Below are 16,934 nucleotides of genomic sequence, written 5' to 3'. Positions count from 1 at the left end.
TGCCCACATTTTTATTTTTAACCCCTCAAATGATTTAGCTGATCCTGGTAGCACATTTTCTTTCACGTATTAGGTATTCAATAAATATTAGCTTAAATCGGGGATAAATTACTAGCATGTTTGAATTACTTTTTGGCAACACAGGCAACTCTTTGAGTGTTCATTGTCTCTAATCCTTTTATGAGATTTATAATCCCTTTGAAAACTTTTGAAATGTATTAAAATGTTACTGATTTTTAGTGATTTAATTGTCCTTTCAATTACTTAAAGTGATTAGAGAAAGCTTTCTTATTACCATGAGATTTGATTTTTAGTAAACTACTAAACTTGTAGGCGGTGAGTTGAGAAGGCAGTTGGGACCTCCCTCAACATAAACCATCCTCTTGATCATAGGCAGGAAATTTTACCTGGCACATAGAGGATCCATGGTCTGTTGAGAAGATGAAATTCCTGCGCTGTTCTTTAGTGACTCCTTGCTGATTCAACTATAAATACCTAGTGAGAATAACCAAGACCTTTTTATCCCAGCATTTCCCAGTATTTTACAAAGTACTCATCCCATAAACAAACAAGGAAATAAATCTTCCAAATGAAAGTCTTACAGTCAAGCAATTTTGGGAGGAGTTCCTTATATTAATCCCTATATATAATCCCTTTATTAAACCCTACTTGAAAGCACCATTGTGCATGAACAGGTGAAAAACTGGTATGAACCATACCTTCTTAACTTTGTTTTAATACACATTAAATTTTAGAATTAATAATAATAATAATAATTTTAGAATTATTAATTCTAGATATTTTAAATTAAAAGCTATTAATATGAGAAACACATCCAGAATAATGGAGTAAGGATTGCCAAAAACATGCTCCTCCATAACACCAATCAGAACACTGGCAAACTTTGTCAAATCAAATTTTCAGAACTCTAAAAATTAACCAGTATTACCAATCTGAGGAGCCCTTATTTAAGAAAAACGGCTAACTCTCAGAAAGAACAAAACAATTTGCAGTACTGTAACTTGCTCTATTCCCATACCCCTCTCCACAGGTCCAAGGTAAACTTGAAAACTAGTAGCTTCAGAAGCCATGGAGGTTGTGAAAATCAGCAGTCTAACAATTAACTGAGGAGGTAGAATAGATCTGGCAGTGCTGCACAAAATTGCCATCCTTAAGGAATGGTCACAATTTGACTTCTTTGGGAACTCATAAAAAAAGTTCCATTCATAGGGCTAGTCTTGTTCTCAGAGCTTTCTCATGGAGGAAAGCCTTATCCCTAATATGTTCGTTGAAAACAACCAGCAGCAATTGCTTAACATTGTGGCTACTTGAATTGGTGAATAAATTGGGTCAAAAAACTAGATGATAAACTTAAAATGAAAATCTGGAGAATGAGATGTCTACCGACTTTTTAAAATCTCTGACATATTCCTAGGGATCTAGAAGGCTGTAAACATATATAAAGTTTTGCTCATGCACAGGAAAAAAAAAATCTAAGCAAGCTCAAATCTTTCACCTCTGGCTGACCTTGAGACTCTGCATAAGAGATAGATGAAGACTAATGCAGAGATTTAAACTTCTGGAGTGCTGAAGTTGTGTCCTAAGACACACACAGAGGCCAGCAACAAAGGGTGGGAGATTTTCTGGTCCAAGGACTTTAATAAAATCTCCGTTCAGTTCTTAGCTGACTGTTAAGATTACTGAGCAGAGATTTCAATGGCCACACATGACAAGAATACAGAATACAGTAAAAGGTATGGAGTGTGTGGAGGGTGTGGAATTGAGTATTTCCCTTCCTATATCTTAATTAGGCTTTGCTGAAATTGTTTCTCTTTAGGGAAGGTGAAAAAGGAACACTCTGGGAATATTTTTAAATGACTACTTTTATTGTACTTCTGATGGAAACACAGGAAATTTTACTCTGATCTTCACTGTGAGAACCTGGTTAGGCTCCTGGAGGTAAAACACAAAAGTGTGGAAGTCCTCAAGACTGAGGCCCCAGGAGTCTCTAACTCTCAAACTAGTCCATGCTTAACCTCCAGAAATTTGTCAATTACCATTTAAGTTTTCCTCTAAGTTTCTGCCTCCAGCAGCTTCAACTCCTAGTATGCTCCAAATCCCTGTATTTATCTCTCTCTCCAGTTTCTACGGCATTTGTTTGTTCTGAGACTTGAAGTCTCTGATGCATTTAGCAGTTGCTGATTTTTAGTTTGTTCACTTTTTTTCTTATTGTAGGATGGGTGTGGTGACTTCCAAGCTCTTTACATGTTGGAGCAAAAGCAGAAGTCCAAGTAACTTTTAATAATATAAAGAACAACTAGGTAGAAGACAACCTGAAGCACACTATAAATCAACTAGACACAATGGACATCGATATAAAAATTCACCCCCAAACAGCAAAATACACAGTCTTCTCAAGTGCATATGGAACCATCTTCTTGTTATATAATACTTGGGAAATATTCATAAATATCAATAATATGGATAGAAGAATATGAAATAAAGATTGTGCCCATACTCGGCTATAGTATGTAGTTTTTCATTTGAATGACATTTGAGACTGAAGAAATCATACTCTAAAATCGTGCTGTCCAATAGAATTTTCTGTCATGCTGGAAATGTTCCATATCTGCATTGTCTAAAAGGGCAGGCAGTAGCCACATTTGGATACTGTGCCCTTGAAATGTGGCTCGTGCGGCTGAAGAACTGAATTTTTATTTTTATTTAGTGTCCATTAATATATATTTAAATCTCTCCTTATCACCAGCTAGTGTTTCTGGTATTGGGCAACACAGAGAACAGAGAGAATGGTGGTTAATTGGCTTCTTTATTCTACTTCCTTAGCTGCTCCACCTCTCTTCTACCCTCCTCACCAAAATTAAATGGCATCAGTCATTAAACAAGTGCTAAATGAATGGACTAAGAAAAATGATTATCCCTTTCTACCCTATATATGTCTTTGCTGTAGTAGTAAAATAATTAATATTAATTTTTAAATCTTCCTTTCTAATGATTGCTGATCTAAGGATTCGAATTCAGAGGTGTGCGGTATGATCGCAGGGCTTACTAATTAGAATATTAGCAAATATCAGTAACATTTTAAAATTCAAATCTTTCTGTAGGAAAATGATAGAAGTTAACCAATCAGCCACTTCAAGTAATTTCCTCATGTCAATTTATTAACTAAATAAAACATTAACATGTCATTTCCTTTCTTTTATACAAACATATTTATAATATGAATTAGTGAACTGTGGCTTGTAATTCAAAATTATCAATTAAATTCAGCATTTTGTTAAGGTATATTTTACTCTTGCCGCTATTTATTTAGACTATAGGTTGTTTTTGTTTTGGTTTGGTTTGGTTTGTTTATTTTCCCTGAATATACATTGACATTAACCATCTGATGTTAGCTTGAGACTTGTCAGGGTTTTCTATGTTCATAAAGTTTACAAGATTGCTGTTGCCTTCTGTGAATGTGTCAGGATAATATTTTGCTATCTGCCATACCTAATCAAGGAAATATAAAACCTAGTTCTTCTCTTCTCCCAAACCACAATCCACTCAAGAGAAGTTTAGCCCCGAAAGTGGGCATGGTATTATTCTTATTTATAAACAGTTATTTTAAACCACAACTGTATCTCTTATATCACTATCATATTTTCATCTTAGAGAAAGCCCTTTTCCCCAAAGACAAGCATCTTTAAATATTATGGTTGACAGCAACCCAGCTTTAAAACCAGTTGTAACCAGTTGCTATGGCTGATTAACTATCAGACTATTGGTATAAGGTATACAGTATATTAAGTTCTACTTTATAGACAAAGAGGAGTGAGGGCAGAGGGAGAGAGGGAGAAAGAGAGAGAGAGAGAGAGACTGCCTGGCTGATACCATTCTTTATGCAGTTGTAGCTTAGGATGAAAGGAACATTCAAATTGCACCCAGGAGTGAAATCCTCTGGTTTGACTTGGATAGAGGTTGCCCCTTGATGGCAGTTTTCTTAGAGTATATGGGAGGACAGACTCTTGTAAAATTAACACAGTGTCATGCTCAAAGTATTTGCCACTAAATTGAATTCATTAACTCTTTCTCATGTACCATCCTAGTTATTGGCCACACAGCCATAAGCAAGAAAAATGAGGTTGCTGCTTTTATTAAGCTTACATCTACAAGAGGAGTAAAAAAATAGGCATAAGATCTACATCTGTTACTGTATGTCCTCGTTTCTATGAAGCAGTTTCTGTACCAGTTATCTTTTGCTATGTGACAAACCATACTCATATTTGGTAGCTTAAAACAGCAACCTTTTTTTAGCTCACACTAATGAGTCAATTGGGCAGTTCCTCTGGTTGAACTCAGCCGGGCTCCCTGTAAGTCTGTAGTCACCTGGCTCTGGCTAGCAGATTGCCTAGCAGTTGGGTGAACTGGGCTCCAGTCATTCCCAAGTCTGGCATTTGGCAGGTTGTCAGCTGTGGCAACAGTGGGGGGCCTGTAAGCCTCAGTTTCTTCACACAGGGGTACAGGAATCCACAAGCAGCAACAGCTGAAGCTGCAAGGCATCTCAAGCATAGGCCCAGGACCTAAATTCACAAGGTCACCTCTGCGATAGGTAAGCCAAAATACCACAGCACACAGAAAGAGCTGGGGATTCAAGCCCCATCTTTCAATCCGAGGTACTATAAAGTACTGTGACCATTTTTCTAATCAACTGCAGTCTCCTTTGCAGATTTTTTCCAGCATTCTGTAACCATTATTTATTACTAATGGTTATTTCTAGTCACTCAAAAGCTGATAATATTTCTAAATTAAGAAAAAAATGAAAAGAGGAAATTATGTTTCTATTGAGCAATATGTGCATGAGAAATGAAATAAACAGGCAAATGCCCAAATGGCACACAACCATTTCCAGGCAGATTAAGAAAACCTCAGCAGGTGCTATTTTTAAAACTAAGATGCTCTTCTGTGGCAACAGACAATGCCTCTCTGGGAATGTCTTTCAATAACAGAATATTTCCACCAGAAAGAGAATTTCAACCAGTGTGGTTTTGTCCCCAGAAAAAGGCGCTCCAGGAGCTAGAAGGCCCTAAAGACACTGCTATTACTTCTCTCTGTTTACTCCGCTAATGCATCCACAAGGAAGAGAATGCTCACACACCCCAATATATAACATTTGTACGGCACTTTGGAGCAACACTTCAGGAATATTTAACAACATAAGTTTTATTGATTATGGCCTGGCTTCCATGGTGTATTCCCCGACAGAAGCCCAATAATCAGCCACCATATAAGAAGAAAATTTTATTCGGTTAGCTTCTAGGAAGGCGGGCTCCTACCCCAGGTCTGGGAAAACTGAAAGTTCTGAGATTTATGTAATAGGGTGAGATAATCTGAAAGGAGAATAAAGGAAAAAGGCTTTTTAATGTCTTTAAACCACTGTGAAAGATTCATCTCATGGCCCCAGGATAAGAGATCTACCTCTCTCATCTCACTTGGTCCAATGAACTTCATTTTTTGAGGAATGCTTCACAGGTGGTGGGGCAGATTTTCCTAACAACTGTGCCAAGAGTAGGCAAATTAGGCACATAAATTTAATAGAATTCTAAAACATCATGGTCAGACTAGGCAAAAAGTCTTTCATATCATATAGTTCAACCCCTACCTGATGCCTGCATCTTTGCGATGAGATCCACAATGTGTGATCATTTGGGTGTGTGAAAATAACTCCAGTGATGGGGAACTCACTACTTTTATATTTGAAAAGGTCTGAATTTTTTCACTTGTGAATGTATGTAATTTTTTTTAACTCTCTCCTATTTAGCAGTCACTCTTCCAACAGGGGAAACGTAACAGTGATCAAGGAATATGTAACTCCTACCCTAGAGAAGCAAGAATATATTGAGAGAGAAAATTGAATCAGCAGAGATCACATTTTTCCTTATTTGGAACTGTACTCTCCTGTCTCAAATTATACTCACTGTTCTGGGATAACTTCTTTCATTAGACACAACAAGTCTCATTTGAACATATCCGTAAAGAATTTGAAGACAACTATCAACTATCAAGTCCCACTGGCAAGCTACAGATTGTCATTACTGCTCATTTGTTTTTTCATTTATCCATAAGGCAATTTCTGGTCATGACTATGCACTAGGCCCTGGAAAGACACCGGAGAAGATCTGTAGAGGGGTAAAAAGTTCTCCTCAACTCTCCTAAGGTCGCTGGTGGGCCTGAAAATTAAACTGAAAAATGCAGATTCACCAAGAAAACTGTATTCATTTATCTAAGTTTTATGTGACATGGGAGCCTTCATAAGGGAATGGTTATGCTAGGTTTGATAAAGAGTTGACAGCCATGGAATCATATGATAGGACAAAGATTATGAGCTAAGTGCAATAAAAGATGGAAGCCTTCACAAGGTCCGCTGCTCAGCTCTTTCTTTGTGTTGCTCCATCTTGGAGAGAGGGATGCTCCTTTCTCTGGGTATAGAGGGCACCTCTCTCATGAAAGTCTTAGGACCTGCTTCAGGGGAGAATAGCAGAGGGATGGGCAGAGAGACCTTTGTGCTTCTGCCATCTTCTCAAACTCCTTCAGCTTAAAACATGACAAAGTGTCATGTTTTGGGGGAATGTGCCCTGAACCCCAGCAGAACATAGACACAATTCCCACTTTTAATAGCTATCCTGACAAACATTCCTGCATATACCGTTGCTTGAGATGGAAGAATGCTCATGCAAATCTCTCTCCATTTTCTGTTTGAAATACTGGCCACAATGCTATGTTAGAGATTTGTTTACAACAGTGTTTCTTAACAGAGGGACAATTTTGCCCCCAAGGGATATTTGGCAATGTCTGAAGACATTTTTGGTCATCACAGCTATGGTGCTACTGGCATCTATTGCAAGCATGCTGTTAAACATACAATAATGCACAAGACAGCCCTCAACCAAGAATTATTAGCCACAAAATGTCAGTAGTGCCAAAGTTAAGAAATCCTGATTTACATAAGAGGGCATAAAACAGGTTCTGCTTCAAAGAATTTATAGTCTGCATATGGATTCATCCATGTTCCATGTGTGTTCATCCATACCATTTGTTATAAACTTACCAGGATAATGTGTTATATAAAAAATACACCAAGTTTATATATTTTCCTTTACCAGAATTACTGATAATACCTGAAAAAATGGAAGAAAAGACTTTAATGATAAGGTTTAACTGGCATAAATACAGCACAACACATTTGTCCAAGAATGGACATTTGCTGTAGACTGTATCAAAGGAAGTTGCCCTGAGAAACTGAGCCTGTTGAAAGTAGAAGTCGCAGCTCTCCACTTAGCCATTTCTAGCCTTGGTGGCATTTGTCTGCAGTAGCATGGTTAGTGTCTAAAAGCATTCTATTTTGCTAGACTGTCCTTTCCGTGGTCCTTTGGCTAGAGAGAGCAAAATTTTGTTGGGCCTGTTTAGTCTGCATCCATTAAAATCTCTGGGTTGCCAGACAGCTGGTTCTGGCTTCTTATTGGGATGTGATGAGGCTCATCATGGGAATGTGGGGAATAAAGTAAATTGTTGTATTCTATAATGAACTGTTGCTTCTAGGATGAACTCCCACAACCATGGTGAAAACTCTGGCTGAGATGAGGCTGAAAGCAACAGAAAGGAGTGTATCTCTTCCCTTCCAGAGACATTCAGACTATTCTCAGTGCCACTTACTGGCAGAGCCTAATAAGGAGCAGCTGGAAAAGCAAATACACAGTTTGCAGATTTCCAGCCCCATCATGAAGAAGAATGTAGAAGGCTGGTTTCAAAGTGGAGAGAAAATAGTTTAAAGCTGTAGCCTCCTCAGAGAGATTTCCTCTGGCCATTCAGTCTAACAATACATCCATGGTAACTCTTTCTTACATGATCTTTTCTTATTTTCTTCGCAATTCTTTTATGGTATCTGAATTGAATTTATACACATATTTTATTTTTTTTATTTTTTATTGTTATGTTAATCACCATATATTACATTATTAGTTTTTGATGTAGTGTTCCATGATTCATTGTTTGTTCATAACACCCAGTGCTCCATGCAGAATGTGCCCTCTTTAATACCCATCACCAGGCTAACCCATCCCCCTACCCTCCTCCCCTCTAGAACCCTCAGTTTGTTTTTCAGAGTCCATCATCTCTCATGGTTCCTCTCCCCCTCTGACTTACTCCCCTTCATTCTTCCTCTCCTGTTATCTTCTTCTTTTACTTTTTTCTTAAAATATGTTGTGTTATTTGTTTCAGAAGTACAGATCTGTGATTCAACAGTCTTGCACAATTCACAGTGCTCACCGTAGCACATACCCTCCCCAATGTCTATCACCCAGTCACCCTATCCCTCCCACCCCCAACCACTCCAGTAACACTCAGTTTGCTTCCTGAGATTAAGAATTCCTCATATCAGTGAGGTCATATGATACATGTCTTTCTCTGATTGACTTATTTCACTAAGCATAACACCCTCCAGTTGCATCCACGTTGTTGCAAATGGCAAGATCTCATTCCTTTTGATGGCTGCATAATATTCCATTGTGTATATATACCACATCCATCTTTATCCATGTCCATCCATGTCGATGGACATCTTGGCTCTTTCCACAGTTTGGCTATTGTGGACTATACACATATTTTAAAAATTTGTTCTGTATTTCATTTCCATGACATCCAACACCCAGCTAGAATATATGCTCTGTGAAGGCAGGCCAGGCTCTGGTGGTTTAGTTTACCAAGACGGTCTGTATTTGTTGAAGGCATGCTTGAGGTGGAGATAAATTTGCTTTAAATTTTACTTATCTTAGAAAGAACTATCAATTAATCTAGGTAAATGCTCCATCTCAGAATTCATGTTTAGCTTAGTCTTATTACATGCTCTGATTTATTTCTGACAATTATATAGACATGAACTCAATTACTCTCAATTAATTAATTAATATAGCTGGCTGCTTAATCACTAAACATATTCTTTTTTCAGTGTGAAAGTCTAGAGTTGGAATGCCCATGTTTCTGTAGCATTCCTAACATTTGTGTGAACACACACTCACATACATATGTATGAACTCACCACATATATATGTGGTTGGCAGAGAGGAAGGACGAGTAAGGTTATGGGAACCACAGTATGTTCCTTGGTCAGAATTTCAGACTTCAGAAGAAGCCCTCAATTTACTTCATAAAAAGTAGTGCTACACTTTGAAAAATATACATCCATCATTTCTGTTCAATGAAATTCCTTTAGAGGGAGGGTTTAGAGTCAGGAACCTGTGAAGGATTAACCAGTTCTAAGATACCTTTCTTGGAGGTAACTGTTTTTTTTTTTTAACTTTATTTTAAATCATTCTAGATTTACAGAAGAGTTACACGGATAGTACAGAAAATTCCTGTCCATCTGTCACCCACGTTTCCCTAATGTTAACATCTTGTATAACCATAATACAGTTATCAAAACTAAGAAACTAATATTGACACAACACTATTAATTGAACTGCAGACTATTTGGATTTCAAAACTTTCCTCACTAATGTCCTTTATTTCTATTTTAAAATTCAATCCAGAATACCACATTACATTTAATTATAATGTCTACATAATCTCTTCCAATCCGTGATGATTTCTAAGGCTTTCCTTGTCTTTCATGACCTTAACCCTTTTTAAGAGTAATGATCAGGTATTTTGTGGAATGTCTCTCAAGGTAGATTTGGCTGAATAGATCTCGTGATTAAACTGGCACTATGGATATATGGGGAAAAAATGCCATAGAAGTTGAGTACTCTTTTCATTGTGTGCATATATATATGTGTGTGTGTATTATATGTATAATGTATATATACATTGTATATGTGTACATACACAATGTGTACATGTGTACACATGTATATCATGTTATTTATTTTGCTGTGTATATTGTTCTCACTTTGGCCATTGGAATTTTTTTCTGGTTAGCTTCAGTGCCCTTTTGACACCATTTCAGCATGACTTACTATTGGTGACTTTCAATCTGATAGCTTAGTTAAGGTGGGATCTGCCCAATTTCTTCAGAGATTTCCTTACAGTAATAATTTCCCCTTTCCATATTATATCTGATGGAAGTAAGTCACTAAGTCCAGCCCACACTCAAGGGGGAGTGAATTAAGCTCTACTTTTTATAGGGAGGTATATCAAATAATTTGTGGACAAACGTTAAAGACACCCCAGTAATTAATAGTTGATGAGAGATACTTGCAGCCTATGAAGATATACTGTTTTTTCTTAAAAGTTTTGCCTAGAGGATTTGCCTGCAATAGTTATTACTGAGATATTCTAATGGTAAGTTTTTATTTCCCTCATTGCTTTACATTATTATTTGGAATTCTTATAAAAGGCAGATATATCCCTTCTCCACCATTATTTATTAATTTAATCATGTATTTATATCAATATGGACTCATATTTGTTTTACTCCCTGTGTTAGAATTCAAACCTGCTGTTATTTTTGTTCATATTGGTGCAACTTTGTCATTCTGGCATATGCTCATCTTTTCTCTAGCCCCAAGTATCCATTTACTTTTTCGTGTTAGTAGATGCTACAGGATCCTCATATTTCCCTTTTCCCCAGCTCTAGAACTGGCCATTTTCCAAGGATCCCTGATTTCTTTTATAGAGAATGGTCCTTAGAAACCAACATCGGGGTTCTATGTATGTTTATTCTTACTATGGTTTTATGACTTCTAGGCCCTCTCAATGGACCAAACTGGGAAACGGAAGGATTTATACTAGCCAACATGTACAAAGACTTCTATATTTATTCATTTATCTATTAGATAATGAACTCTACATTTCTAGTGTTTCCAGATTGGAATTTTTATAGTTTATATTTATGCACTGATATGTCACATTTCATCCTGCATGATGAACATATTTTCTTATTTTATTTTGTCTATATCCTTGAATGTTCTTATAATAGATGCTCTCAAATCTTTTTCTGCAAATTCCAACAGCTGAGATATCTCAAGGTCACTTTCTATTGACTGTTTTTATCCCTTGTCTCTGAGTCACATTTTTCTGTTTCTCTGCATGTCTAGTAATTTTTTATTGTATACCTAATATTTGTAGGTTACATAGTAGAAATTATGTTGGTAAGTAGGTAACCTGGTTTTGAATGGCAAACTCTATTGCTTCTATAGTGGGGAGCAGCTGAAACCTCTGTTTAATTCCCTCATTCTTTTACCTTGTAACTTGAACTTGATCCCTTGGCACTTCCCCTAGTAAAGGATATTTCAGAGTCAGTCATGGAACTGGACTGAGTTTACACACAGATTTTCATTCTTCCTCTCACTCCTGAGTCTTGGTCCTTTCTAGGAATTTCTCCCTTATTTCTAGTCAATTTGGTGGCCTTAGAGTCAGGCCTGTAATGTCTCAATCTGGTAATACTCTCGCTTTATCTTTGCATTTCAAGTATCCCATGCCCAAACTATAAATATGCCCAGGTGAAATGCTGTAGCAATGCAAATGATTCCCATTGCAATCCCTTTATTTCAAGGCTAAATTTTCTTCTAGTTTCTGTTCCCCCCCTTTTTTTTTGCTTTCTCATGGCTTTAAAGATATTTTTAAAAATATAATATTTATAAGAATTTATATTTATCTGTGGGAGAGTTATTCCAATAAGATCTACTCTACTATTATAATAAGTGAAACAAACTCTAATATCTTCCTTATGAAATAAAGAAGAAATTGAAGGTTTTCTATAATCTTGGGTAATATAAGTTGTAACTTCTACATTATTACTTAATCTTTAAAAAATATATCAGTGTAGATTTTGTATTTTTCTGGGATGTTTTGACATGCTTATGTCAAAATTCATGCTTCCCTATATTGCATAGTTTTTTTTCTTCCATGTAAAACATAAACTAGGCAGCAATAAGATAGGTGTTTATAAAAATTGCAATTCCCATAATTCCAAAGGACTTTTTTTCCCCAAAAGATCTTTCAAAAAATGGAAATAATATACTGTTCCTATGTTATGTATTTATCTTAGGAGTAAGCAATTGATCAATTAGCACTGGGACAGATGAGTTTATAGGTAACTTATTTGTTGTCTCCATTAAGAGAGTATGATTTTGAGAGGCTATTATGATGTATTAGTGATAATAATAAGAGCTGTTCTGTCATATTCTTAGAGACCAGATCTCATTTTTAGCATTAGACATATATTATTTCATTGGCTCTTTATAACTTAAAGGAGAGTATAGTGTCGGCCTTTAATAAAGTAGTAGTTTAATGTAATTAATTTTTCCAAACTTCCAAATAAAATGAGAGGTAGAACCAGGAGTTCACAGATAGTGAGATTAGGACTCAAAAAATGCCACAGAGAAGACCCATGGATATTTAGAAGATATTGGTAAGATATGTTGTGAAAGTACTCAAGACATTGTGATATTAAGAAAATTTTTGCGAGAGTTCACAATAAGACAAATGGCAGTTAGATCCTCATTTTAAATTGATGTAACAGATAATCTAAACTTATGATTAAGATACAAATCTTATTTATATAACAAGCTGTGGCTCCCACCTGTGAGATCAGCAGCCCCAAATGTGAATCTCAACCAGTCTGAGTCACTGCCCTCACATGTTGGCAAGTTAGCACAGGTCCTGCCAAAAACTGAAGTTAAAATCCCTTATCCACACATGTACCCATCCTTTTTTTAAAAAAAGATTTTATTTATTTATTTATTTATTTATTTATTTATTTATTTATTTATTTGTCAGAGAGCGAGAGAGAGCACACAGAGGGAGAGGCAGGCTCCCTGCTGAGCAAGGAGCCCAATGGGTGACTTGATCCCAGGACCCTGGGATCATGACCTGAGCCAAAGGCAGATGCTTAACCGACTGAGCCACCCAGGCACCCTTACTCATCCTTTTATTAATTTATTCAAACATCTATATTTCTACAATAACCTGAACACTTAGGCTACATAGCTTATGATAGCACATTAGGTACTGATTTTATACTTTACAGGGAAGAAAATTCAGTGGTAGACAATTATTTCAAAATTTTTGGAAATGGCATATTTCAATACCTTAAAATATGCCTAAGTGATATTTGAAATTCTGATCATTGTGGAGTAGTTCAACAAAGTCTAGGGAATATTTGTCAATAAGGTGTGAGCACTTGTAAAACTGAGTTCTCCCTTCTTCAGCTACTTCAACTTAAGAAAATGATTTTCCTTCCGAAAGGACCTCATGTTTCTGTTTGAGTCCAACACTTTTTCAGCAACTCTTATTCTCTTTCTCCCCCCCTTCCTTTCTCTCTCACTCTCTCCTCCTCCCTCCCTCTTCCTTAAATAAATAACAAGTATGACATGAATTAACATATAAAAGTTTATGGAAGAATTGTCCACCTGACCCTAGAAACTGTCTAATCATGAAAGGCACTCTTTGCTTGCTGAATGACCAATTACAAGCTAAATATTTAATGTAAGAATATTATTTTTAAGTATACTATAAGGGTTTTAAAAATTGCCCTTACATCGATTAATTTTCAGTCAAACTAAAGTTCAATTGGCAGATTATTGTGTCAACACTAAGACTTCCACTGTGGGTTTGTATTTCACCTTGAATCACAGCCCTGTCCCTTTAGCTTTTCCATGGAAGAGAGATACAGTAAGGTGTTAGATGACCTCCACACTTTTAAACTTCAGGGGTTCAGTGTGATGGAATTTCTCTTGAGGAAAATTCAGAAATGTTACAGTTAGTTAAATCTCACCAGTTAGAACAAGAAGCAGGAAGAGAGCCCTAATTTTATGCACAGCCATAGGGACATAGATCATATTAATATAAGTTGGCTAATGGTGGGCTTTTCCTTCTGCTTTCTGAAAGTGAAACACAACTGTGTTGACGAAGCTAAAAAGTCAGTTGTTGCATAAGTATCTCTTCAGTCTGGTTTTATTTTATTTTATTTTTTCATTAATTTTAATTTTTTTTTCAAGAGAGAGAGAACACACACATGCAGGGTTGGGTGGGGGGCAGAAGGAGAAAGAGAATCTTAAGCAGGCTCCACACCCAGGGCAAAGTCCCTCCTGAGGCTAGATCTCATGACCCTGAGATCATGACCTGAGCCAAAATCATGAGCAGGTGGCTTAACCCTACTGAGCCACCCAGGTGACCCTCAGTCTGGTTTTAAAAGTCAACTCTTAGGGTGCCTGGGTGGCTCAGTTGGTTGAGCATCTGCCTTTTGATTTCAGCTCAGGTTGTGATCTCAGGGTTTTGAGATCAAGCCCCATGTTGAGCTCTGTGCTCAGCAGGGAGTCTGCTTGAGATTCTTTCCCTCTGCTACTCCCTCTACTCTCTCTCAAATAAATAAATAAATAAATAAATAAATAAATCTGTAAAAAAAAAGTCAACTATCAGTTACTTCTCTACAATCACTAGGCTTTTATTTTATTTTACTTTTAATACCCTGGAACTTATTCCATAAGAAACACAAAACTTAAAGAAGTAAACTAAACAAATTAATCGCCTATTTTTGACATGCAAAATTGATTAAATTCTTGGGTTTCATTACTATTTAAAATGTCAGCAATGTTTTGCCTGCTGAGAGCATACATATTCTTCCTGTTTTTTTCAATCTTTCTCAAAACATCTTATTGCATATTTTATGAGTCATAGTGGCCAGGGCTCCTAGTTATGTTTTTTAAAATTATAAATCCTCAGTCTCATGATGACATTTTGTTAAGTGGTTGTTGCACATGTAGGGTTGTGAAGCATTTCTAGAAAAAAAATGCAATGAGAGAAAAATTCTTGTAATAATTATTCTTGTGTGTATGACCTTCAGAAGCAGAAATAATAGGAATTCATTGAGGGAACAGAGTTCCCCAATAGCATATCAGCTATCCATTTAGTCTGGAAACATAGATAATAATATAATAACGATTAATTTTAATACTAAAGATGTACTTGATAGACAAGATATGAAAGTGATGTAGCTCACTTGAGCTCACAGTTTTTGACCTGGAGAATAAAGAATAGTGAAACTCCGCAGCTCAGGCCCAATAATTTCTGCATTCTCTTTTCTTTCCTTGTTTCTAAGAACCACATTCTAGTCCCATGTTCACTTTGAAAAAAAGGCGATCATTTTCTCAAATCTTCCCAGTGTTGCATTCATATAGAAGATGTACCCACCTTTATCATGGCTCATTCTAGATTTAGCATTAGCAAAAAAAAAAAGGAGGGGGTTGTGAGGGACAAAGTTTACCTTTCATCCCCACTCTCATCTGTTCTATTGCTCACTCCCTTCCTCCTATTACCATTAAAGATGCTTCTAAATCCTGGGAACTTTGTGCCCAATGTTAAACTCATGGGACCCGCCACTGGTGAGGGATACTTAATCTTTTCCACTTAGAGCCTGCTCTCCTCCTCCAATCAGAACTAAATTCTGGACATCTTTGAGTTTTAGTTCTTATATTTAGATCTATAATCTATGTTGAATTAAATTTTGCATATGGTATAATAAGGTATTCAATTTCATTCTTTTGCATGGGTTGATCCAACTGTCCAGCATCATTGAAAAGACTATTCTTTCCCATTTAATTTTCTTGGTGGAAAATGGGACAAATATTTAAAAGGTGATACTTGAACAACTGATCTTGTGTTAATACAGTATAATACAGTAAATAAATAAATTGCATTAGTTTGCTAGGCTTACCATAACAAAGTACCAAAAACTGAGTTGCTTAAATACTGGAAATTTATTTTCTCACAGTTCCAGAAGCTAGAAGTCCAAGATCAAGGTGTCAGTCTTGGTTTTTCTAAGGGATTTCTTCCCCTTGGCTTATAGATATACATTTCTTCCAGTATCGTCTCATGGTCTCCTCTCTGTATATGTCTGTGTCCTACCTAATCTCTTCTTAGTATGAGGACATCAGTCATATTGGAATAGGGCCCATTCATATGACTTTGTTCTACCTTAATTACCTCTTTAAAACCCTGTCTCCAAATACAGTCACATACTGAGGTACTGTGGTTAGGACTTCAACATAGGAATTTGGGTGGGGGGGATGAAATGTAGTCCCTAAAATATATAAATACATAAAATTTATCATACTTCCTTTATAAGAAGACTTGTCCAAATTCAGTAGGCTGCAGAAATCAACATGATCACAGCACAACCCTTTTGGAAAGCTCTATAATCCCTGACCCTTTCAGATTCCAAGTTCTTGAACCAGTGGATCAACAGTGTTCACTATTATACACACAGATTCTCGTTCCCAACGAATGTTCAGCCCCTTAGACAAGTACTTAATTGACATGAAGTGCTTTACTGACAGTGTGCTTACTATAATGTCAGGCAGCCCTGATAGCCTTGGCTCTAAGAAGAAATCATATTGCCCCCCACCCCACTGCTTTATTTTCTCTTTTCAATTGATTTGCTCTGATTATTTATTTTAGAGTAAAGCAAAGTTATAAAAACAACAGATAAATCTCTTCCAACTTAGAACTTTATAAGGTTGCCACCCAAAGACATCAGGGGGAAACAAGACAGGATGTGAGCCCTGTTTAAAAATAGTGTGAGGATAGGGATGAAGTCAGCAAGATTTATCATGTGATAACATCAAAATAGTGTTTCTGAGACATTCATACAATGTCAGAAAATGTACTTGCAAGATATGGAGATATAATCTTGCATATACTTCAGGCTAGAGATCCAAATGTCAAAATTATGTCTGTATCCATTTCTATAGCCATTCCATGTCTATATCTATCTATTTGTATCATCTCCTTGTCTCTGTCTCTGTCATCTATGTCTTTATTACCATAGTCTCAATGGTAGTATTCTTTCTGGATATGTTTTTGTTTGTAAGTATTTGATTTTTATTTTGTTCTTAACAATGAAATAATTATAACAAACAGTGTCATTTTAGATCACAATTGTA

The sequence above is a fragment of the Callorhinus ursinus genome, unplaced genomic scaffold, assembly GCF_003265705.2.
Source record: "Callorhinus ursinus isolate GAN/ISIS: 27379988/994484 unplaced genomic scaffold, GSC_fseal_2.0 scaffold20, whole genome shotgun sequence".
Classification (NCBI taxonomy): Eukaryota; Metazoa; Chordata; class Mammalia; order Carnivora; family Otariidae; genus Callorhinus; species Callorhinus ursinus.
The sequence above is the reverse complement of the archived record's forward strand: the minus strand, read 5'-3'. Positions refer to the sequence as shown.